At 60.7% G+C, this 16,772-nt stretch overlaps 7 non-coding genes and 74 pseudogenes across 7 annotated transcripts; all 81 read right to left on the reverse strand.

Moving 5' to 3' along the window:
* Positions 1-39: 39 nt before the first annotated feature.
* Positions 40-158, reverse strand: LOC137557486 (5S ribosomal RNA; annotated as a pseudogene).
* Positions 159-241: 83 nt separating this feature from the next.
* On the reverse strand, positions 242-360 carry LOC137549992 (5S ribosomal RNA; annotated as a pseudogene).
* An 83-nt stretch (positions 361-443) lies between these two features.
* Positions 444-562, reverse strand: LOC137548986 (5S ribosomal RNA; annotated as a pseudogene).
* Positions 563-645: 83 nt separating this feature from the next.
* LOC137556223 (5S ribosomal RNA) lies at positions 646-764 on the reverse strand. Its single transcript, XR_011028881.1, has one exon. It is a non-coding gene; the product is annotated as a 5S ribosomal RNA (ribosomal RNA).
* An 84-nt stretch (positions 765-848) lies between these two features.
* Positions 849-967, reverse strand: LOC137559022 (5S ribosomal RNA; annotated as a pseudogene).
* An 83-nt stretch (positions 968-1,050) lies between these two features.
* Positions 1,051-1,169, reverse strand: LOC137549382 (5S ribosomal RNA; annotated as a pseudogene).
* Positions 1,170-1,252: 83 nt separating this feature from the next.
* Positions 1,253-1,371, reverse strand: LOC137547548 (5S ribosomal RNA; annotated as a pseudogene).
* Positions 1,372-1,454: 83 nt separating this feature from the next.
* LOC137550951 (5S ribosomal RNA) lies at positions 1,455-1,573 on the reverse strand (annotated as a pseudogene).
* Positions 1,574-1,656: 83 nt separating this feature from the next.
* LOC137559480 (5S ribosomal RNA) lies at positions 1,657-1,775 on the reverse strand (annotated as a pseudogene).
* Positions 1,776-1,858: 83 nt separating this feature from the next.
* On the reverse strand, positions 1,859-1,977 carry LOC137551556 (5S ribosomal RNA; annotated as a pseudogene).
* An 83-nt stretch (positions 1,978-2,060) lies between these two features.
* LOC137557517 (5S ribosomal RNA) lies at positions 2,061-2,179 on the reverse strand (annotated as a pseudogene).
* An 83-nt stretch (positions 2,180-2,262) lies between these two features.
* LOC137556225 (5S ribosomal RNA) lies at positions 2,263-2,381 on the reverse strand. Its single transcript, XR_011028883.1, has one exon. It is a non-coding gene; the product is annotated as a 5S ribosomal RNA (ribosomal RNA).
* Positions 2,382-2,465: 84 nt separating this feature from the next.
* On the reverse strand, positions 2,466-2,584 carry LOC137549630 (5S ribosomal RNA; annotated as a pseudogene).
* Positions 2,585-2,667: 83 nt separating this feature from the next.
* LOC137549363 (5S ribosomal RNA) lies at positions 2,668-2,786 on the reverse strand (annotated as a pseudogene).
* Positions 2,787-2,869: 83 nt separating this feature from the next.
* On the reverse strand, positions 2,870-2,988 carry LOC137552344 (5S ribosomal RNA; annotated as a pseudogene).
* An 83-nt stretch (positions 2,989-3,071) lies between these two features.
* On the reverse strand, positions 3,072-3,190 carry LOC137557519 (5S ribosomal RNA; annotated as a pseudogene).
* An 83-nt stretch (positions 3,191-3,273) lies between these two features.
* On the reverse strand, positions 3,274-3,392 carry LOC137558315 (5S ribosomal RNA; annotated as a pseudogene).
* Positions 3,393-3,475: 83 nt separating this feature from the next.
* Positions 3,476-3,594, reverse strand: LOC137552430 (5S ribosomal RNA; annotated as a pseudogene).
* Positions 3,595-3,677: 83 nt separating this feature from the next.
* On the reverse strand, positions 3,678-3,796 carry LOC137552032 (5S ribosomal RNA; annotated as a pseudogene).
* Positions 3,797-3,879: 83 nt separating this feature from the next.
* On the reverse strand, positions 3,880-3,998 carry LOC137559317 (5S ribosomal RNA; annotated as a pseudogene).
* An 83-nt stretch (positions 3,999-4,081) lies between these two features.
* On the reverse strand, positions 4,082-4,200 carry LOC137558251 (5S ribosomal RNA; annotated as a pseudogene).
* An 83-nt stretch (positions 4,201-4,283) lies between these two features.
* Positions 4,284-4,402, reverse strand: LOC137558138 (5S ribosomal RNA; annotated as a pseudogene).
* An 83-nt stretch (positions 4,403-4,485) lies between these two features.
* LOC137556858 (5S ribosomal RNA) lies at positions 4,486-4,604 on the reverse strand. Its single transcript, XR_011029496.1, has one exon. It is a non-coding gene; the product is annotated as a 5S ribosomal RNA (ribosomal RNA).
* Positions 4,605-4,686: 82 nt separating this feature from the next.
* Positions 4,687-4,805, reverse strand: LOC137549660 (5S ribosomal RNA; annotated as a pseudogene).
* Positions 4,806-4,889: 84 nt separating this feature from the next.
* Positions 4,890-5,008, reverse strand: LOC137551213 (5S ribosomal RNA; annotated as a pseudogene).
* An 83-nt stretch (positions 5,009-5,091) lies between these two features.
* LOC137559329 (5S ribosomal RNA) lies at positions 5,092-5,210 on the reverse strand (annotated as a pseudogene).
* Positions 5,211-5,293: 83 nt separating this feature from the next.
* On the reverse strand, positions 5,294-5,412 carry LOC137550675 (5S ribosomal RNA; annotated as a pseudogene).
* An 83-nt stretch (positions 5,413-5,495) lies between these two features.
* On the reverse strand, positions 5,496-5,614 carry LOC137550719 (5S ribosomal RNA; annotated as a pseudogene).
* An 83-nt stretch (positions 5,615-5,697) lies between these two features.
* Positions 5,698-5,816, reverse strand: LOC137549101 (5S ribosomal RNA; annotated as a pseudogene).
* An 84-nt stretch (positions 5,817-5,900) lies between these two features.
* LOC137557151 (5S ribosomal RNA) lies at positions 5,901-6,019 on the reverse strand (annotated as a pseudogene).
* Positions 6,020-6,102: 83 nt separating this feature from the next.
* LOC137548818 (5S ribosomal RNA) lies at positions 6,103-6,221 on the reverse strand (annotated as a pseudogene).
* Positions 6,222-6,303: 82 nt separating this feature from the next.
* On the reverse strand, positions 6,304-6,422 carry LOC137553124 (5S ribosomal RNA; annotated as a pseudogene).
* An 83-nt stretch (positions 6,423-6,505) lies between these two features.
* Positions 6,506-6,624, reverse strand: LOC137549993 (5S ribosomal RNA; annotated as a pseudogene).
* A 285-nt stretch (positions 6,625-6,909) lies between these two features.
* LOC137557487 (5S ribosomal RNA) lies at positions 6,910-7,028 on the reverse strand (annotated as a pseudogene).
* Positions 7,029-7,111: 83 nt separating this feature from the next.
* Positions 7,112-7,230, reverse strand: LOC137549832 (5S ribosomal RNA; annotated as a pseudogene).
* Positions 7,231-7,505: 275 nt separating this feature from the next.
* LOC137548407 (5S ribosomal RNA) lies at positions 7,506-7,624 on the reverse strand (annotated as a pseudogene).
* Positions 7,625-7,707: 83 nt separating this feature from the next.
* Positions 7,708-7,826, reverse strand: LOC137547834 (5S ribosomal RNA; annotated as a pseudogene).
* An 83-nt stretch (positions 7,827-7,909) lies between these two features.
* LOC137556618 (5S ribosomal RNA) lies at positions 7,910-8,028 on the reverse strand. Its single transcript, XR_011029260.1, has one exon. It is a non-coding gene; the product is annotated as a 5S ribosomal RNA (ribosomal RNA).
* An 83-nt stretch (positions 8,029-8,111) lies between these two features.
* LOC137559023 (5S ribosomal RNA) lies at positions 8,112-8,230 on the reverse strand (annotated as a pseudogene).
* Positions 8,231-8,313: 83 nt separating this feature from the next.
* LOC137549854 (5S ribosomal RNA) lies at positions 8,314-8,432 on the reverse strand (annotated as a pseudogene).
* An 83-nt stretch (positions 8,433-8,515) lies between these two features.
* LOC137548376 (5S ribosomal RNA) lies at positions 8,516-8,634 on the reverse strand (annotated as a pseudogene).
* An 83-nt stretch (positions 8,635-8,717) lies between these two features.
* On the reverse strand, positions 8,718-8,836 carry LOC137558316 (5S ribosomal RNA; annotated as a pseudogene).
* Positions 8,837-8,919: 83 nt separating this feature from the next.
* LOC137549709 (5S ribosomal RNA) lies at positions 8,920-9,038 on the reverse strand (annotated as a pseudogene).
* Positions 9,039-9,099: 61 nt separating this feature from the next.
* LOC137553140 (5S ribosomal RNA) lies at positions 9,100-9,218 on the reverse strand (annotated as a pseudogene).
* An 83-nt stretch (positions 9,219-9,301) lies between these two features.
* LOC137548316 (5S ribosomal RNA) lies at positions 9,302-9,420 on the reverse strand (annotated as a pseudogene).
* An 83-nt stretch (positions 9,421-9,503) lies between these two features.
* On the reverse strand, positions 9,504-9,622 carry LOC137548116 (5S ribosomal RNA; annotated as a pseudogene).
* Positions 9,623-9,705: 83 nt separating this feature from the next.
* LOC137549294 (5S ribosomal RNA) lies at positions 9,706-9,824 on the reverse strand (annotated as a pseudogene).
* An 83-nt stretch (positions 9,825-9,907) lies between these two features.
* LOC137557488 (5S ribosomal RNA) lies at positions 9,908-10,026 on the reverse strand (annotated as a pseudogene).
* Positions 10,027-10,109: 83 nt separating this feature from the next.
* On the reverse strand, positions 10,110-10,228 carry LOC137549300 (5S ribosomal RNA; annotated as a pseudogene).
* Positions 10,229-10,311: 83 nt separating this feature from the next.
* On the reverse strand, positions 10,312-10,430 carry LOC137548164 (5S ribosomal RNA; annotated as a pseudogene).
* An 83-nt stretch (positions 10,431-10,513) lies between these two features.
* Positions 10,514-10,632, reverse strand: LOC137547835 (5S ribosomal RNA; annotated as a pseudogene).
* Positions 10,633-10,715: 83 nt separating this feature from the next.
* Positions 10,716-10,834, reverse strand: LOC137547859 (5S ribosomal RNA; annotated as a pseudogene).
* Positions 10,835-10,917: 83 nt separating this feature from the next.
* Positions 10,918-11,036, reverse strand: LOC137548987 (5S ribosomal RNA; annotated as a pseudogene).
* An 83-nt stretch (positions 11,037-11,119) lies between these two features.
* LOC137556226 (5S ribosomal RNA) lies at positions 11,120-11,238 on the reverse strand. Its single transcript, XR_011028884.1, has one exon. It is a non-coding gene; the product is annotated as a 5S ribosomal RNA (ribosomal RNA).
* An 83-nt stretch (positions 11,239-11,321) lies between these two features.
* On the reverse strand, positions 11,322-11,440 carry LOC137559024 (5S ribosomal RNA; annotated as a pseudogene).
* An 83-nt stretch (positions 11,441-11,523) lies between these two features.
* Positions 11,524-11,642, reverse strand: LOC137549383 (5S ribosomal RNA; annotated as a pseudogene).
* An 83-nt stretch (positions 11,643-11,725) lies between these two features.
* LOC137547549 (5S ribosomal RNA) lies at positions 11,726-11,844 on the reverse strand (annotated as a pseudogene).
* An 83-nt stretch (positions 11,845-11,927) lies between these two features.
* On the reverse strand, positions 11,928-12,046 carry LOC137550952 (5S ribosomal RNA; annotated as a pseudogene).
* An 83-nt stretch (positions 12,047-12,129) lies between these two features.
* LOC137559481 (5S ribosomal RNA) lies at positions 12,130-12,248 on the reverse strand (annotated as a pseudogene).
* An 83-nt stretch (positions 12,249-12,331) lies between these two features.
* Positions 12,332-12,450, reverse strand: LOC137551557 (5S ribosomal RNA; annotated as a pseudogene).
* An 83-nt stretch (positions 12,451-12,533) lies between these two features.
* LOC137557521 (5S ribosomal RNA) lies at positions 12,534-12,652 on the reverse strand (annotated as a pseudogene).
* Positions 12,653-12,736: 84 nt separating this feature from the next.
* Positions 12,737-12,855, reverse strand: LOC137556227 (5S ribosomal RNA). Its single transcript, XR_011028885.1, has one exon. It is a non-coding gene; the product is annotated as a 5S ribosomal RNA (ribosomal RNA).
* Positions 12,856-12,938: 83 nt separating this feature from the next.
* Positions 12,939-13,057, reverse strand: LOC137549631 (5S ribosomal RNA; annotated as a pseudogene).
* An 83-nt stretch (positions 13,058-13,140) lies between these two features.
* On the reverse strand, positions 13,141-13,259 carry LOC137549364 (5S ribosomal RNA; annotated as a pseudogene).
* Positions 13,260-13,342: 83 nt separating this feature from the next.
* On the reverse strand, positions 13,343-13,461 carry LOC137552345 (5S ribosomal RNA; annotated as a pseudogene).
* Positions 13,462-13,544: 83 nt separating this feature from the next.
* On the reverse strand, positions 13,545-13,663 carry LOC137557522 (5S ribosomal RNA; annotated as a pseudogene).
* An 83-nt stretch (positions 13,664-13,746) lies between these two features.
* On the reverse strand, positions 13,747-13,865 carry LOC137558317 (5S ribosomal RNA; annotated as a pseudogene).
* An 83-nt stretch (positions 13,866-13,948) lies between these two features.
* LOC137552431 (5S ribosomal RNA) lies at positions 13,949-14,067 on the reverse strand (annotated as a pseudogene).
* An 83-nt stretch (positions 14,068-14,150) lies between these two features.
* On the reverse strand, positions 14,151-14,269 carry LOC137552033 (5S ribosomal RNA; annotated as a pseudogene).
* Positions 14,270-14,352: 83 nt separating this feature from the next.
* Positions 14,353-14,471, reverse strand: LOC137559318 (5S ribosomal RNA; annotated as a pseudogene).
* An 83-nt stretch (positions 14,472-14,554) lies between these two features.
* Positions 14,555-14,673, reverse strand: LOC137558253 (5S ribosomal RNA; annotated as a pseudogene).
* An 83-nt stretch (positions 14,674-14,756) lies between these two features.
* On the reverse strand, positions 14,757-14,875 carry LOC137558139 (5S ribosomal RNA; annotated as a pseudogene).
* An 83-nt stretch (positions 14,876-14,958) lies between these two features.
* LOC137549109 (5S ribosomal RNA) lies at positions 14,959-15,077 on the reverse strand. The gene has a single exon (XR_011026779.1). It is a non-coding gene; the product is annotated as a 5S ribosomal RNA (ribosomal RNA).
* Positions 15,078-15,159: 82 nt separating this feature from the next.
* Positions 15,160-15,278, reverse strand: LOC137549661 (5S ribosomal RNA; annotated as a pseudogene).
* Positions 15,279-15,361: 83 nt separating this feature from the next.
* Positions 15,362-15,480, reverse strand: LOC137551214 (5S ribosomal RNA; annotated as a pseudogene).
* Positions 15,481-15,563: 83 nt separating this feature from the next.
* Positions 15,564-15,682, reverse strand: LOC137559330 (5S ribosomal RNA; annotated as a pseudogene).
* Positions 15,683-15,765: 83 nt separating this feature from the next.
* Positions 15,766-15,884, reverse strand: LOC137550676 (5S ribosomal RNA; annotated as a pseudogene).
* Positions 15,885-15,967: 83 nt separating this feature from the next.
* Positions 15,968-16,086, reverse strand: LOC137550720 (5S ribosomal RNA; annotated as a pseudogene).
* An 83-nt stretch (positions 16,087-16,169) lies between these two features.
* Positions 16,170-16,288, reverse strand: LOC137549102 (5S ribosomal RNA; annotated as a pseudogene).
* Positions 16,289-16,371: 83 nt separating this feature from the next.
* On the reverse strand, positions 16,372-16,490 carry LOC137557152 (5S ribosomal RNA; annotated as a pseudogene).
* Positions 16,491-16,573: 83 nt separating this feature from the next.
* LOC137548820 (5S ribosomal RNA) lies at positions 16,574-16,692 on the reverse strand (annotated as a pseudogene).
* Positions 16,693-16,772: the final 80 nt, after the last annotated feature.

Here is a 16,772-nt window from a genome sequence, read left to right on the forward strand (position 1 = left end):
ACGCATGCTCACAGCCATTGGGCCTCAAACCCAAAAAAACACCTGCAGCACCTGGGGTTCACAGCCGGTCTCCCATGCAGCTACTAACCAGGCCTGAAGCCGCTTAGCTTCCGCGATCTGACGAGAGCGGGCGCTTTCGGCTTAGTGTGGCCGCAGGCAACCTCCAGGGCGCCGTTCCGGCGCCTTGAAGGTGAGGCTTCCCACGCGTGCTCATAGCCATTGGGCCTCAAACCCAAAAAAACGCCTGCAGCACCTGGGGTTCACAGCCGGTCTCCCATGCAGCTACTAACCAGGCCTGAAGCCGCTTAGCTTCCGCAATCTGACCAGAGCGGGCGCTTTCGGCTTAGTGTGGCCGCAGGCAACCTCCAAGGCGCCGTTCAGGCGCCTTGAAGGTGAGGCTTCCCACGCGTGCTCATAGCCATTGGGCCTCAAACCCAAAAAAACACCTGCAGCACCTGGGGTTCATAGCCGGTCTCCCATGCAGCTACTAACCAGGCCTGAAGCCGCTTAGCTTCCGCGATCTGACGAGAGCGGGCACTTTCGGCTTAGTGTGGCCGCAGGCAACCTCCAAGGCGCCGTTCCGGCGCCTTGAAGGTGAGTCTTCCCACGCGTGCTCATAGCCATTGGGCCTCAAACCCAAAAAAACGCCTGCAGCACCTGGGGTTCACAGCCGGTCTCCCATGCAGCTACTAACCAGGCCTGAAGCCGCTTAGCTTCCGCGATCTGACGAGAGCGGGCGCTTTCGGCTTAGTGTGGCCGCAGGCAACCTCCAAGGCGCCGTTCCGGCGCCTTGAAGGTGAGGCTTCCCACGCGTGCTCATAGCCATTGGGCCTCAAACCCAAAAAAAACGCCTGCAGCACCTGGGGTTCACAGCCGGTCTCCCATGCAGCTACTAACCAGGCCTGAAGCTGCTTAGCTTCCGCGATCTGACGAGAGCGGGCGCTTTCGGCTTAGTGTGGCCGCAGGCAACCTCCAAGGCGCCGTTCCGGCGCCTTGAAGGTGAGGCTTCCCACGCGTGCTCATAGCCATTGGGCCTCAAACCCAAAAAAACACCTGCAGCACCTGGGGTTCACAGCCAGTCTCCCATACAGCTACTAACCAGGCCTGAAGCCGCTTAGCTTCCACGATCTGATGAGAGCGGGCGCTTTCGGCTTAGTGTGGCCGCAGGCAACCTCCAAGGCGCCGTTCCGGCGTCTTGAAGGTGAGGCTTCCCACGCGTGCTCATAGCCATTGGGCCTCAAACCCAAAAAAACACCTGCAGCACCTGGGGTTCATAGCCGGTCTCCCATGCAGCTACTAACCAGGCCTGAAGCCGCTTAGCTTCCGCGATCTGACGAGAGCGGGCGCTTTCGGCTTAGTGTGGCCGCAGGCAACCTCCAAGGCGCCGTTCCGGCGCCTTGAAGGTGAGGCTTCCCACGCGTGCTCATAGCCATTGGGCCTCAAACCCAAAAAAACACCTGCAGCACCTGGGGTTCACAGCCGGTCTCCCATGCAGCTACTAACCAGGCCTGAAGCTGCTTAGCTTCCACGATCTGACGAGAGCGGGCGCTTTCGGCTTAGTGTGGCCGCAGGCAACCTCCAAGGCGCCGTTCCGGCGCCTTGAAGGTGAGGCTTCCCACGCGTGCTCATAGCCATTGGGCCTCAAACCCAAAAAAACACCTGCAGCACCTGGGGTTCACAGCCAGTCGCCCATACAGCTACTAACCAGGCCTGAAGCCGCTTAGCTTCCGCGATCTGATGAGAGCGGGCGCTTTCGGCTTAGTGTGGCCGCAGGCAACCTCCAAGGCGCCGTTCCGGCGTCTTGAAGGTGAGGCTTCCCACGCGTGCTCATAGCCATTGGGCCTCAAACCCAAAAAAACGCCTGCAGCACCTGGGGTTCACAGCCGGTCTCCCATGCAGCTACTAACTAGGCCTGAAGCCGCTTAGCTTCCGCGATCTGACAAGAGCAGGCGCTTTCGGCTTAGTGTGGCCGCAGGCAACCTCCAAGGCGCCGTTCCGGCGCCTTGAAGGTGAGGCTTCCCACGCGTGCTCATAGCCCTTGGGCCTCAAACCCAAAACAACGCCTGCAGCACCTGGGGTTTACAGCCGGTCTCCCATGCAGCTACTAACCAGGCCTGAAGCCGCTTAGCTTCCGCGATCTGACGAGAGCGGGCGCTTTCGGCTTAGTGTGGCCGCAGGCAACCTCCAAGGCGCCGTTCCAGCGCCTTGAAGGTGAGGCTTCCCACGCGTGCTCATAGCCATTGGGCCTCAAACCCAAAAAAACGCCTGCAGCACCTGGGGTTCACAGCCGGTCTCCCATGCAGCTACTAACCAGGCCTGAAGCCGCTTAGCTTCCGCGATCTGACGAGAGCGGGCGCTTTCGGCTTAGTGTGGCCGCAGGCAACCTCCAAGGCGCCGTTCCGGCGCCTTGAAGGTGAGGCTTCCCACGCGTGCTCATAGCCATTGGGCCTCAAACCCAAAAAAAACGCCTGCAGCACCTGGGGTTCACAGCCGGTCTCCCATGCAGCTACTAACCAGGCCTGAAGCCGCTTAGCTTCCACGATCTGACGAGACCGGGCGCTTTCGGCTTAGTGTGGCCGCAGGCAACCTCCAAGGCGCCGTTCCGGCGCCTTGAAGGTGAGGCTTCCCACGCGTGCTCATAGCCATTGGGCCTCAAACCCCAAAAAACGCCTGCAGCACCTGGGGTTCACAGCCGGTCTCCCATGCAGCTACTAACCAGGCCTGAAGCTGCTTAGCTTCCGCAATCTGACGAGAGCGGGCGCTTTCGGCTTAGTGTGGCCGCAGGCAACCTCCAAGGCGCCGTTCCGGCGTCTTGAAGGTGAGGCTTCCCACGCGTGCTCATAGCCATTGGGCCTCAAACCCAAAAAAACGCCTGCAGCACCTGGGGTTCACAGCCGGTCTCCCATGCAGCTACTAACTAGGCCTGAAGCCGCTTAGCTTCCGCGATCTGACAAGAGCAGGCGCTTTCGGCTTAGTGTGGCCACAGGCAACCTCCAAGGCGCCGTTCCGGCGCCTTGAAGGTGAGGCTTCCCACGCGTGCTCATAGCCATTGGGCCTCAAACCCAATACAACGCCTGCAGCACCTGGGGTTTACAGCCGGTCTCCCATGCAGCTACTAACCAGGCCTGAAGCCGCTTAGCTTCCGCGATCTGACGAGAGCGGGCGCTTTCGGCTTAGTGTGGCCGCAGGCAACATCCAAGGCGCCGTTCCGGCGCCTTGAAGGTGAGGCTTCCCACGCGTGCTCATAGCCATTGGGCCTCAAACCCAAAAAAACGCCTGCAGCACCTGGGGTTCACAGCCGGTCTACCATGCAGCTACTAACCAGGCCTGAAGCCGCTTAGCTTCCGCGATCTGACGAGAGCGGGCGCTTTCGGCTTAGTGTGGCCGCAGGCAACCTCCAAGGCGCCGTTCCGGCGCCTTGAAGGTGAGGCTTCCCACGCGTGCTCATAACCATTGGGCCTCAAACCCAAAAAAACGCCTGCAGCACCTGGGGTTCACAGCCGGTCTCCCATGCAGCTACTAACCAGTCCTGAAGCCGCTTAGCTTCCGCAATCTGACGAGAGCAGGCGCTTTCGGCTTAGTGTGGCCGCAGGCAACCTCCAGGGCGCCGTTCCGGCGCCTTGAAGGTGAGGCTTCCCACGCGTGCTCATAGCCATTGGGCCTCAAACCCAAAAAAACGCCTGCAGCACCTGGGGTTCACAGCCGGTCTCCCATGCAGCTACTAACCAGGCCTGAAGCCGCTTAGCTTCCACAATCTGACGAGAGCGGGCGCTTTCTGCTTAGTGTGGCTGCAGGCAACCTCCAAGGCGCCGTTCCGGCGCCTTGAAGGTGAGGCTTCCCACGCGTGCTCATAGCCATTGGGGCTCAAACCCAAAAAAACGCCTGCAGCACCTGGGGTTTACAGCCAGTCTCCCATTCAGCTACTAACCAGGCCTGAAGCCGCTTAGCTTCCGCGATCTGACGAGAGCGGGCGCTTTCGGCTTAGTGTGGCCGCAGGCAACCTCCAAGGCGCCGTTCCGGCGCCTTGAAGGTGAGGCTTCCCACGCGTGCTCATAGCCATTGGGCCTCAAACCCAAAAATACGCCTGCAGCACCTGGGGTTCAAAGCCGGTCTCCCATGCAGCTACTAACCAGGCCTGAAGCCGCTTAGCTTCCGCGATCTGACGAGAGCGGGCGCTTTCGGCTTAGTGTGGCCGCAGGCAACCTCCAAGGCGCCGTTCCGGCGCCTTGAAGGTGAGGCTTTCCACGCGTGCTTATAGACATTGGGCCTCAAACCCAAAAAAACGCCTGCAGCACCTAGGGTTCACAGCCGGTCTCCCATGCAGCTACTAACCAGGCCTGAAGCCGCTTAGCTTCCGCGATCTGACGAGAGCGGGCGCTTTCGGCTTAGTGTGGCCGCAGGCAACCTCCAAGGTGCCGTTCCAGCGCCTTGAAGGTGAGGCTTCCCACGCGTGCTCATAGCCATTGGGCCTCAAACCCAAAAAAATGCCTGCAGCACCTGGGGTTCACAGCCGGTCTCCCATGCAGCTACTAACCAGGCCTGAAGCCGCTTAGCTTCCGCGATCTGACGAGAGCGGGCACTTTCGGCTTAGTGTGGCCGCAGGCAACCTCCAATGCGCCGTTCCGGCGCCTTGAAGGTGAGGATCCCACGCGTGCTCATAGCCATTGGGCCTCAAACCCAAAAAAACGCCTGCAGCACCTGGGGTTCACAGCCGGTCTCCCATGCAGCTACTAACCAGGCCTGATGCCGCTTAGCTTCCGCAATCTGACGAGAGCGGGCGCTTTCGGCTTAGTGTGGCCGCAGGCAACCTCCAGGGCGCCGTTCCGGCGCCTTGAAGGTGAGGCTTCCCACGCGTGCTCATAGCCATTGGGCCTCAAACCCAAAAAAAACGCCTGCAGCACCTGGGGTTCACAGCCAGTCTCCCATGCAGCTACTAACCAGGCCTGAAGCCGCTTAGCTTCCGCAATCTGACCAGAGCGGGTGCTTTCGGCTTAGTGTGGCCGCAGGCAACCTCGAAGGCGCCGTTCCGGCGCCTTGAAGGTGAGGCTTCCCACGCGTGCTCATAGCCATTGGGCCTCAAACCCAAAAAAATGCCTGCAGCACCTGGGGTTCACAGCCGGTCTCCCATGCAGCTACTAACCAGGCCTGAAGCCGCTTAGCTTCCGTGATCTAACGAGAGCGGGCGCTTTCGGCTTAGTGTGGCCGCAGGCAACCTCCAAGGCGCCGTTCCGGCGCCTTGAAGGTGAGGCTTCCCACGCGTGCTCATAGCCATTGGGCCTCAAACCCAAAAAAACGCCTGTAGCACCTCGGGTTCACAGCCGGTCTCCCATGCAGCTACTAACCAGGCCTGAAGCCGCTTAGCTTCCGCGATCTGACGAGAGCGGGCGCTTTCGGCTTAGTGTGGCTGCAGGCAACCTCCAAGGCGCCGTTCCGGCGCCTTGAAGGTGAGGCTTCCCACGCGTGCTCATAGCCATTGGGCCTCAAACCCAAAAAAACGCCTGCACCACCTGGGGTTTACAGCCGGTCTCCCATGCAGCTACTAACCAGGCCTGAAACCGCTTAGCTTCCGCGATCTGACGAGAGCGGGCGCTTTCGGCTTAGTGTGGCCGCAGGCAACCTCCAAGGCGCCGTTCCGGCGCCTTGAAGGTGAGGCTTCCCACGCGTGCTCATAGCCATTGGGCCTCAAACCCAAAAAAACACCTGCAGCACCCGGGGTTCACAGCCGGTCTCCCATGCAGCTACTAACCAGGCCTGAAGCTGCTTAGCTTCCGCGATCTGACGAGAGCGGGCGCTTTCGGCTTAGTGTGGCCGCAGGCAACCTCTAAGGCGCCGTTCCGGCGCCTTGAAGGTGAGGCTTCCCACGCGTGCTCATAGCCATTGGGCCTCAAACCCAAAAAAAACGCCTGCAGCACCTGGGGTTCACAGCCGGTCTCCCATGCAGCTACTAACCAGGCCTGAAGCCGCTTAGCTTCCGCGATCTGACGAGAACGGGCGCTTTCGGCTTAGTGTGGCCGCAGGCAACCTCCAAGGCGCCGTTCCAGCGCCTTGAAGGTGAGGCTTCCCACGCGTGCTCATAGCCATTGGGCCTCAAACCCAAAAAAACACCTGCAGCACCTGGGGTTCACAGCCAGTCTCCCATGCAGCTACTTACCAGGCCTGAAGCCGCTTAGCTTCCGCGATCTGACGAGAGCGGGCGCTTTCGGCTTAGTGTGGCCGCAGGCAACCTCCAATGCGCCGTTCCGGCGCCTTGAAGGTGAGGATCCCACGCGTGCTCATAGCCATTGGGCCTCAAACCCAAAAAAACGCCTGCAGCACATGGGGTTCACAGCCGGTCTCCCATGCAGCTACTAACCAGGCCTGAAGCCGCTTAGCTTCCGCAATCTGACGAGAGCAGGCGCTTTCGGCTTAGGGTGGCCGCAGGCAACCTCCAGGGCGCCGTTCCGGCGCCTTGAAGGTGAGGCTTCCCACGCGTGCTCATAGCCATTGGGCCTCAAACCCAAAAAAACGCCTGCAGCACCTGGGGTTCACAGCCGGTCTCCCATGCAGCTACTAACCAGGCCTGAAGCCGCTTAGCTTCCGCAATCTGACCAGAGCGGGCGCTTTCGGCTTAGTGTGGCCGCAGGCAACCTCCAAGGCGCCGTTCTGGCGTCTTGAAGGTGAGGCTTCCCACGCGTGCTCATAGCCATTGGGCCTCAAACCCAAAAAAACGCCTGCAGCACCTGGGGTTCACAGCCGGTCTCCCATGCAGCTACTAACCAGGCCTGAAGCCGCTTAGCTTCCGCGATCTGACGACAGCAGGCACTTTCGGCTTTGTGTGGCCGGCGGCAACCTCAAAGGCGCCGTTCCGGCGCCTTGAAGGTGAGGCTTCCCACGCGTGCTCATAGCCATTGGGCCTCAAACCCAAAAAACCACCTGCAGCACCTGGGGTTCACAGCCGGTCTCCCATGCAGCTACTAACCAGGCCTGAAGCCGCTTAGCTTCCGCGATCTGACGAGAGCGGGCGCTTTCGGCTTAGTGTGGCCGCAGGCAACCTCGAAGGCGCCGTTCCGGCGCCTTGAAGGTGAGGCTTCCCACGCGTGCTCATAGCCATTGGGCCTCAAACCCAAAAAAACGCCTGCAGCACCTGGGGTTCACAGTCGGTCTCCCATGCAGCTACTAACCAGGCCTGAAGCCGCTTAGCTTCCGCAATCTGACCAGAGCGGGCGCTTTCGGCTTAGTGTGGCCGCAGGCAACCTCCAAGGCGCCGTTCCGGCGCCTTGAAGGTGAGGTTTCCCACGCGTGCTCATAGCCATTGGGCCTCAAACCCAAAAAAACGCCTACAGCACCTGGGGTTCATAGCCGGTCTCCCATGCAGCTACTAACCAGGCCTAAAGCCGCTTAGCTTCCGCGATCTGACGCTTTCGGCTTAGTGTGGCCGCAGGCAACCTCCAAAGCGCCGTTCCGGCGCCTTGAAGGTGAGGCTTCCCACGCGTGCTCATAGCCATTGGGCCTCAAACCCAAAAAAACACCTGCAGCACCTGGGGTTCACAGCCAGTCTCCCATGCAACTACTAACCAGGCCTGAAGCCGCTTGGCTTCCGCGATCTGACGAGAGCGGGCGCTTTCGGCTTAGTGTGGCCGCAGGCAAGCTCCAAGGCGCCGTTCCGGCGTCTTGAAGGTGAGGCTTCCCACGCGTGCTCATAGCCATTGGGCCTCAAACCCAAAAAAACGCCTGCAGCACCTGGGGTTCACAGCCGGTCTCCCATGCAGCTACTAACCAGGCCTGAAGCCGCTTTGCTTCCGCGATCTGACGAGAGCAGGCGCTTTCGGCTTAGTGTGGCCGCAGGCAACCTCCAAGGCGCCGTTCCGGCGCCTTGGAGGTGAGGCTTCCCACGCGTGCTCATAGCCATTGGGCCTCAAACCCAAAAAAACACCTGCAGCACCTGGGGTTCACAGACGGTCTCCCATGCAGCTACTAACCAGGCCTGAAGCCGCTTAGCTTCCGCGATCTGACGAGAGCGGGCGCTTTCGGCTTAGTGTGGCCGCAGGCAACCTCCAAGGCGCCGTTCCGGCGCCTTGAAGGTGAGGCTTCCCACGCGTGCTCATAGCCATTGGGCCTCAAACCCAAAAAAACGCCTGCAGCACCTGGGGTTCACAGCCGGTCTCCCATGCAGCTACTAACCAGGCCTGAAGCTGCTTAGCTTCCGCGATCTGACGAGAGCGGGCGCTTTCGGCTTAGTGTGGCCGCAGGCAACCTCCAAGGCGCCGTTCCGGCGTCTTGAAGGTGAGGCTTCCCACGCGTGCTCATAGCCATTGGGCCTCAAACCCAAAAAAACACCTGCAGCACCTGGGGTTCACAGCCGGTCTCCCATGCAGCTACTAACCAGGCCTGAAGCCGCTTAGCTTCCGCAATCTGACGAGAGCAGGCGCTTTCGGCTTAGTGTGGCCGCAGGCAACCTCCAAGGCGCCGTTCCGGCGCCTTGAAGGTGAGGCTTCCCACGCGTGCTCATAGCCATTGGGCCTCAAACCCAAGAAACCACCTGCAGCACCTGGGGTTCACAGCCGGTCTCCCATGCAGCTACTAACCAGGCCTGAAGTCGCTTAGCTTCCGCGATCTGACGAGAGCGGGCGCTTTCGGCTTAGTGTGGCCGCAGGCAACCTCCAAGGCGCTGTTCCGGCGCCTTGAAGGTGAGGCTTCCCACGCGTGCTCATAGCCATTGGGCCTCAAACCCAAAAAAACGCCTGCAGCACCTGGGGTTCACAGCCGGTCTACCATGCAGCTACTAACCAGGCCTGAAGCCGCTTAGCTTCCGCGATCTGACGAGAGCGGGCGCTTTCGGCTTAGTGTGGCCGCAGGCAACCTCCAAGGCGCCGTTCCGGCGCCTTGAAGGTGAGGCTTCCCACGCGTGCTCATAGCCATTGGGCCTCAAACCCAAAAAAACACCTGCAGCACCTAGGGTTCACAGCCGGTCTACCATGCAGCTACTAACCAGGCCTGAAGCCGCTTAGCTTCCGCGATCTGACGAGAGCGGGCGCTTTCGGCTTAGTGTGGCCGCAGGCAACCTCCAAGGTGAGGCTTCCCACGCGTGCTCATAGCCATTGGGCCTCAAACCCAAAAAAACACCTGCAGCACCTGGGGTTCACAGCCGGTCTCCCATGCAGCTACTAACCAGGCCTGAAGCCGCTTAGCTTCCGCGATGTGATGAGAGTGGGCGCTTTCGGCTTAGTGTGGCCGCAGGCAACCTCCAAGGCGCCGTTCCGGCGCCTTGAAGGTGAGGCTTCCCACGCGTGCTCATAGCCATTGGGCCTCAAACCCAAAAAAACACCTGCAGCACCTGGGGTTCACAGCCGGTCTCCCATGCAGCTACTAACCAGGCCTGAAGCCGCTTAGCTTCCGCAATCTGACGAGAGCGGGCGCTTTCGGCTTAGTGTGGCCGCAGGCAACCTCCAAGGCGCCGTTCCGGCGCCTTGAAGGTGAGGCTTCCCACGCGTGCTCATAGCCATTGGGCCTCAAACCCAAAAAAATGCCTGCAGCACCTGGGGTTCACAGCCGGTCTCCCATGCAGCTACTAACCAGGCCTGAAGCCACTTAGCTTCCACGATCTGACGAGAGCGGGCGCTTTCGGCTTAGTGTGGCCGCAGGCGACCTCCAAGGCGCTGTTCCGGCGCCTTGAAGGTGAGGCTTCCCACGCGTGCTCATAGCCATTGGGCCTCAAACCCAAAAAAACGCCTGCAGCACCTGGGGTTCACAGCCAGTCTCCCATGCAGCTACTAACCAGGCCTGAAGCCGCTTAGCTTCCGCGATCTGACGAGAGCGGGCGCTTTTGGCTTAGTGTGGCTGCAGGCAACCTCCAAGGCGCCGTTCTGGCGTCTTGAAGGTGAGGCTTCCCACGCGTGCTCATAGCCATTGGGCCTCAAACCCAAAAAAACACCTGCAGCACCTGGGGTTCACAGCCGGTCTCCCATGCAGCTACTAACCAGGCCTGAAGCCGCTTAGCTTCCGCGATCTGACGAGAGCGGGCGCTTTCGGCTTAGTGTGGCCGCAGGCAACCTCCAAGGCGCCGTTCCGGGGCCTTGAAGGTGAGGCTTCCCACGCGTGCTCATAGCCATTGGGCCTCAAACCCAAAAAAACGCCTGCAGCACCTGGGGTTCACAGCCGGTCTCCCATGCAGCTACTAACCAGGCCTGAAGCTGCTTAGCTTCCACGATCTGACGAGAGCGGGCGCTTTCGGCTTAGTGTGGCCGCAGGCAACCTCCAAGGCGCCGTTCCGGCGCCTTGAAGGTGAGGCTTCCCACGCGTGCTCATAGCCATTGGGCCTCAAACCCAAAAAAACGCCTGCAGCACCTGGGGTTCACAGCCAGTCTCCCATGCAGCTACTAACCAGGCCTGAAGCCGCTTGGCTTCCGCGATCTGACGAGAGCGGGCGCTTTCGGCTTAGTGTGGCCGCAGGCAAGCTCCAAGGCGCCGTTCCGGCGTCTTGAAGGTGAGGCTTCCCACGCGTGCTCATAGCCATTGGGCCTCAAACCCAAAAAAACGCCTGCAGCACCTGGGGTTCACAGCCGGTCTCCCATGCAGCTACTAACCAGGCCTGAAGCCGCTTTGCTTCCGCGATCTGACGAGAGCAGGCGCTTTCGGCTTAGTGTGGCCGCAGGCAACCTCCAAGGCGCCGTTCCGGCGCCTTGAAGGTGAGGCTTCCCACGCGTGCTCATAGCCATTGGGCCTCAAACCCAAAAAAACACCTGCAGCACCTGGGGTTCACAGACGGTCTCCCATGCAGCTACTAACCAGGCCTGAAGCCGCTTAGCTTCCGCGATCTGACGAGAGCGGGCGCTTTCGGCTTAGTGTGTCCGCAGGCAACCTCCAAGGGGCCGTTCCGGCGCCTTGAAGGTGAGGCTTCCCACGCGTGCTCATAGCCATTGGGCCTCAAACCCAAAAAAACACCTGCAGCACCTGGGGTTCATAGCCGGTCTCCCATGCAGCTACTAACCAGGCCTGAAGCCGCTTAGCTTCCGCGATCTGACGAGAGCGGGCACTTTCGGCTTAGTGTGGCCGCAGGCAACCTCCAAGGCGCCGTTCCGGCGCCTTGAAGGTGAGTCTTCCCACGCGTGCTCATAGCCATTGGGCCTCAAACCCAAAAAAACGCCTGCAGCACCTGGGGTTCACAGCCGGTCTCCCATGCAGCTACTAACCAGGCCTGAAGCCGCTTAGCTTCCGCGATCTGACGAGAGCGGGCGCTTTCGGCTTAGTGTGGCCGCAGGCAACCTCCAAGGCGCCGTTCCGGCGCCTTGAAGGTGAGGCTTCCCACGCGTGCTCATAGCCATTGGGCCTCAAACCCAAAAAAACGCCTGCAGCACCTGGGGTTCACAGCCGGTCTCCCATGCAGCTACTAACCAGGCCTGAAGCTGCTTAGCTTCCGCGATCTGACGAGAGCGGGCGCTTTCGGCTTAGTGTGGCCGCAGGCAACCTCCAAGGCGCCGTTCCGGCGCCTTGAAGGTGAGGCTTCCCACGCGTGCTCATAGCCATTGGGCCTCAAACCCAAAAAAACACCTGCAGCACCTGGGGTTCACAGCCAGTCTCCCATACAGCTACTAACCAGGCCTGAAGCCGCTTAGCTTCCACGATCTGATGAGAGCGGGCGCTTTCGGCTTAGTGTGGCCGCAGGCAACCTCCAAGGCGCCGTTCCGGCGTCTTGAAGGTGAGGCTTCCCACGCGTGCTCATAGCCATTGGGCCTCAAACCCAAAAAAACACCTGCAGCACCTGGGGTTCATAGCCGGTCTCCCATGCAGCTACTAACCAGGCCTGAAGCCGCTTAGCTTCCGCGATCTGACGAGAGCGGGCGCTTTCGGCTTAGTGTGGCCGCAGGCAACCTCCAAGGCGCCGTTCCGGCGCCTTGAAGGTGAGGCTTCCCACGCGTGCTCATAGCCATTGGGCCTCAAACCCAAAAAAACACCTGCAGCACCTGGGGTTCACAGCCGGTCTCCCATGCAGCTACTAACCAGGCCTGAAGCTGCTTAGCTTCCACGATCTGACGAGAGCGGGCGCTTTCGGCTTAGTGTGGCCGCAGGCAACCTCCAAGGCGCCGTTCCGGCGCCTTGAAGGTGAGGCTTCCCACGCGTGCTCATAGCCATTGGGCCTCAAACCCAAAAAAACACCTGCAGCACCTGGGGTTCACAGCCAGTCGCCCATACAGCTACTAACCAGGCCTGAAGCCGCTTAGCTTCCGCGATCTGATGAGAGCGGGCGCTTTCGGCTTAGTGTGGCCGCAGGCAACCTCCAAGGCGCCGTTCCGGCGTCTTGAAGGTGAGGCTTCCCACGCGTGCTCATAGCCATTGGGCCTCAAACCCAAAAAAACGCCTGCAGCACCTGGGGTTCACAGCCGGTCTCCCATGCAGCTACTAACTAGGCCTGAAGCCGCTTAGCTTCCGCGATCTGACAAGAGCAGGCGCTTTCGGCTTAGTGTGGCCGCAGGCAACCTCCAAGGCGCCGTTCCGGCGCCTTGAAGGTGAGGCTTCCCACGCGTGCTCATAGCCCTTGGGCCTCAAACCCAAAACAACGCCTGCAGCACCTGGGGTTTACAGCCGGTCTCCCATGCAGCTACTAACCAGGCCTGAAGCCGCTTAGCTTCCGCGATCTGACGAGAGCGGGCGCTTTCGGCTTAGTGTGGCCGCAGGCAACCTCCAAGGCGCCGTTCCAGCGCCTTGAAGGTGAGGCTTCCCACGCGTGCTCATAGCCATTGGGCCTCAAACCCAAAAAAAACGCCTGCAGCACCTGGGGTTCACAGCCGGTCTCCCATGCAGCTACTAACCAGGCCTGAAGCCGCTTAGCTTCCGCGATCTGACGAGAGCGGGCGCTTTCGGCTTAGTGTGGCCGCAGGCAACCTCCAAGGCGCCGTTCCGGCGCCTTGAAGGTGAGGCTTCCCACGCGTGCTCATAGCCATTGGGCCTCAAACCCAAAAAAACGCCTGCAGCACCTGGGGTTCACAGCCGGTCTCCCATGCAGCTACTAACCAGGCCTGAAGCCGCTTAGCTTCCACGATCTGACGAGACCGGGCGCTTTCGGCTTAGTGTGGCCGCAGGCAACCTCCAAGGCGCCGTTCCGGCGCCTTGAAGGTGAGGCTTCCCACGCGTGCTCATAGCCATTGGGCCTCAAACCCCAAAAAACGCCTGCAGCACCTGGGGTTCACAGCCGGTCTCCCATGCAGCTACTAACCAGGCCTGAAGCTGCTTAGCTTCCGCAATCTGACGAGAGCGGGCGCTTTCGGCTTAGTGTGGCCGCAGGCAACCTCCAAGGCGCCGTTCCGGCGTCTTGAAGGTGAGGCTTCCCACGCGTGCTCATAGCCATTGGGCCTCAAACCCAAAAAAACGCCTGCAGCACCTGGGGTTCACAGCCGGTCTCCCATGCAGCTACTAACTAGGCCTGAAGCCGCTTAGCTTCCGCGATCTGACAAGAGCAGGCGCTTTCGGCTTAGTGTGGCCACAGGCAACCTCCAAGGCGCCGTTCCGGCGCCTTGAAGGTGAGGCTTCCCACGCGTGCTCATAGCCATTGGGCCTCAAACCCAATACAACGCCTGCAGCACCTGGGGTTTACAGCCGGTCTCCCATGCAGCTACTAACCAGGCCTGAAGCCGCTTAGCTTCCGCGATCTGACGAGAGCGGGCGCTTTCGGCTTAGTGTGGCCGCAGGCAACATCCAAGGCGCCGTTCCGGCGCCTTGAAGGTGAGGCTTCCCACGCGTGCTCATAGCCATTGGGCCTCAAACCCAAAAAAACGCCTGCAGCACCTGGGGTTCACAGCCGGTCTACCATGCAGCTACTAACCAGGCCTGAAGCCGCTTAGCTTCCGCGATCTGACGAGAGCGGGCGCTTTCGGCTTAGTGTGGCCGCAGGCAACCTCCAAGGCGCCGTTCCGGCGCCTTGAAGGTGAGGCTTCCCACGCGTGCTCATAACCATTGGGCCTCAAACCCAAAAAAACGCCTGCAGCACCTGGGGTTCACAGCCGGTCTCCCATGCAGCTACTAACCAGTCCTGAAGCCGCTTAGCTTCCGCAATCTGACGAGAGCAGGCGCTTTCGGCTTAGTGTGGCCGCAGGCAACCTCCAGGGCGCCGTTCCGGCGCCTTGAAGGTGAGGCTTCCCACGCGTGCTCATAGCCATTGGGCCTCAAACCCAAAAAAACGCCTGCAGCACCTGGGGTTCACAGCCGGTCTCCCATGCAGCTACTAACCAGGCCTGAAGCCGCTTAGCTTCCACAATCTGACGAGAGCGGGCGCTTTCTGCTTAGTGTGGCTGCAGGCAACCTCCAAGGCGCCGTTCCGGCGCCTTGAAGGTGAGGCTTCCCACGCGTGCTCATAGCCATTGGGGCTCAAACCCAAAAAAACGCCTGCAGCACCTGGGGTTTACAGCCAGTCTCCCATTCAGCTACTAACCAGGCCTGAAGCCGCTTAGCTTCCGCGATCTGACGAGAGCGGGCGCTTTCGGCTTAGTGTGGCCGCAGGCAACCTCCAAGGCGCCGTTCCGGCGCCTTGAAGGTGAGGCTTCCCACGCGTGCTCATAGCCATTGGGCCTCAAACCCAAAAATACGCCTGCAGCACCTGGGGTTCAAAGCCGGTCTCCCATGCAGCTACTAACCAGGCCTGAAGCCGCTTAGCTTCCGCGATCTGACGAGAGCGGGCGCTTTCGGCTTAGTGTGGCCGCAGGCAACCTCCAAGGCGCCGTTCCGGCGCCTTGAAGGTGAGGCTTTCCACGCGTGCTTATAGACATTGGGCCTCAAACCCAAAAAAACGCCTGCAGCACCTAGGGTTCACAGCCGGTCTCCCATGCAGCTACTAACCAGGCCTGAAGCCGCTTAGCTTCCGCGATCTGACGAGAGCGGGCGCTTTCGGCTTAGTGTGGCCGCAGGCAACCTCCAAGGTGCCGTTCCAGCGCCTTGAAGGTGAGGCTTCCCACGCGTGCTCATAGCCATTGGGCCTCAAACCCAAAAAAATGCCTGCAGCACCTGGGGTTCACAGCCGGTCTCCCATGCAGCTACTAACCAGGCCTGAAGCCGCTTAGCTTCCGCGATCTGACGAGAGCGGGCGCTTTCGGCTTAGTGTGGCCGCAGGCAACCTCCAATGCGCCGTTCCGGCGCCTTGAAGGTGAGGATCCCACGCGTGCTCATAGCCATTGGGCCTCAAACCCAAAAAAACGCCTGCAGCACCTGGGGTTCACAGCCGGTCTCCCATGCAGCTACTAACCAGGCCTGATGCCGCTTAGCTTCCGCAATCTGACGAGAGCGGGCGCTTTCGGCTTAGTGTGGCCGCAGGCAACCTCCAGGGCGCCGTTCCGGCGCCTTGAAGGTGAGGCTTCCCACGCGTGCTCATAGCCATTGGGCCTCAAACCCAAAAAAACGCCTGCAGCACCTGGGGTTCACAGCCAGTCTCCCATGCAGCTACTAACCAGGCCTGAAGCCGCTTAGCTTCCGCAATCTGACCAGAGCGGGTGCTTTCGGCTTAGTGTGGCCGCAGGCAACCTCGAAGGCGCCGTTCCGGCGCCTTGAAGGTGAGGCTTCCCACGCGTGCTCATAGCCATTGGGCCTCAAACCCAAAAAAATGCCTGCAGCACCTGGGGTTCACAGCCGGTCTCCCATGCAGCTACTAACCAGGCCTGAAGCCGCTTAGCTTCCGTGATCTAACGAGAGCGGGCGCTTTCGGCTTAGTGTGGCCGCAGGCAACCTCCAAGGCGCCGTTCCGGCGCCTTGAAGGTGAGGCTTCCCACGCGTGCTCATAGCCATTGGGCCTCAAACCCAAAAAAACGCCTGTAGCACCTCGGGTTCACAGCCGGTCTCCCATGCAGCTACTAACCAGGCCTGAAGCCGCTTAGCTTCCGCGATCTGACGAGAGCGGGCGCTTTCGGCTTAGTGTGGCTGCAGGCAACCTCCAAGGCGCCGTTCCGGCGCCTTGAAGGTGAGGCTTCCCACGCGTGCTCATAGCCATTGGGCCTCAAACCCAAAAAAACGCCTGCACCACCTGGGGTTTACAGCCGGTCTCCCATGCAGCTACTAACCAGGCCTGAAACCGCTTAGCTTCCGCGATCTGACGAGAGCGGGCGCTTTCGGCTTAGTGTGGCCGCAGGCAACCTCCAAGGCGCCGTTCCGGCGCCTTGAAGGTGAGGCTTCCCACGCGTGCTCATAGCCATTGGGCCTCAAACCCAAAAAAACACCTGCAGCACCCGGGGTTCACAGCCGGTCTCCCATGCAGCTACTAACCAGGCCTGAAGCTGCTTAGCTTCCGCGATCTGACGAGAGCGGGCGCTTTCGGCTTAGTGTGGCCGCAGGCAACCTCTAAGGCGCCGTTCCGGCGCCTTGAAGGTGAGGCTTCCCACGCGTGCTCATAGCCATTGGGCCTCAAACCCAAAAAAACGCCTGCAGCACCTGGGGTTCACAGCCGGTCTCCCATGCAGCTACTAACCAGGCCTGAAGCCGCTTAGCTTCCGCGATCTGACGAGAACGGGCGCTTTCGGCTTAGTGTGGCCGCAGGCAACCTCCAAGGCGCCGTTCCAGCGCCTTGAAGGTGAGGCTTCCCACGCGTGCTCATAGCCATTGGGCCTCAAACCCAAAAAAACACCTGCAGCACCTGGGGTTCACAGCCAGTCTCCCATGCAGCTACTTACCAGGCCTGAAGCCGCTTAGCTTCCGCGATCTGACGAGAGCGGGCGCTTTCGGCTTAGTGTGGCCGCAGGCAACCTCCAATGCGCCGTTCCGGCGCCTTGAAGGTGAGGATCCCACGCGTGCTCATAGCCATTGGGCCTCAAACCCAAAAA

This window comes from Hyperolius riggenbachi, chromosome 2 (assembly GCF_040937935.1).
Source record: "Hyperolius riggenbachi isolate aHypRig1 chromosome 2, aHypRig1.pri, whole genome shotgun sequence".
In the NCBI taxonomy this organism is placed as follows: domain Eukaryota; kingdom Metazoa; phylum Chordata; class Amphibia; order Anura; family Hyperoliidae; genus Hyperolius; species Hyperolius riggenbachi.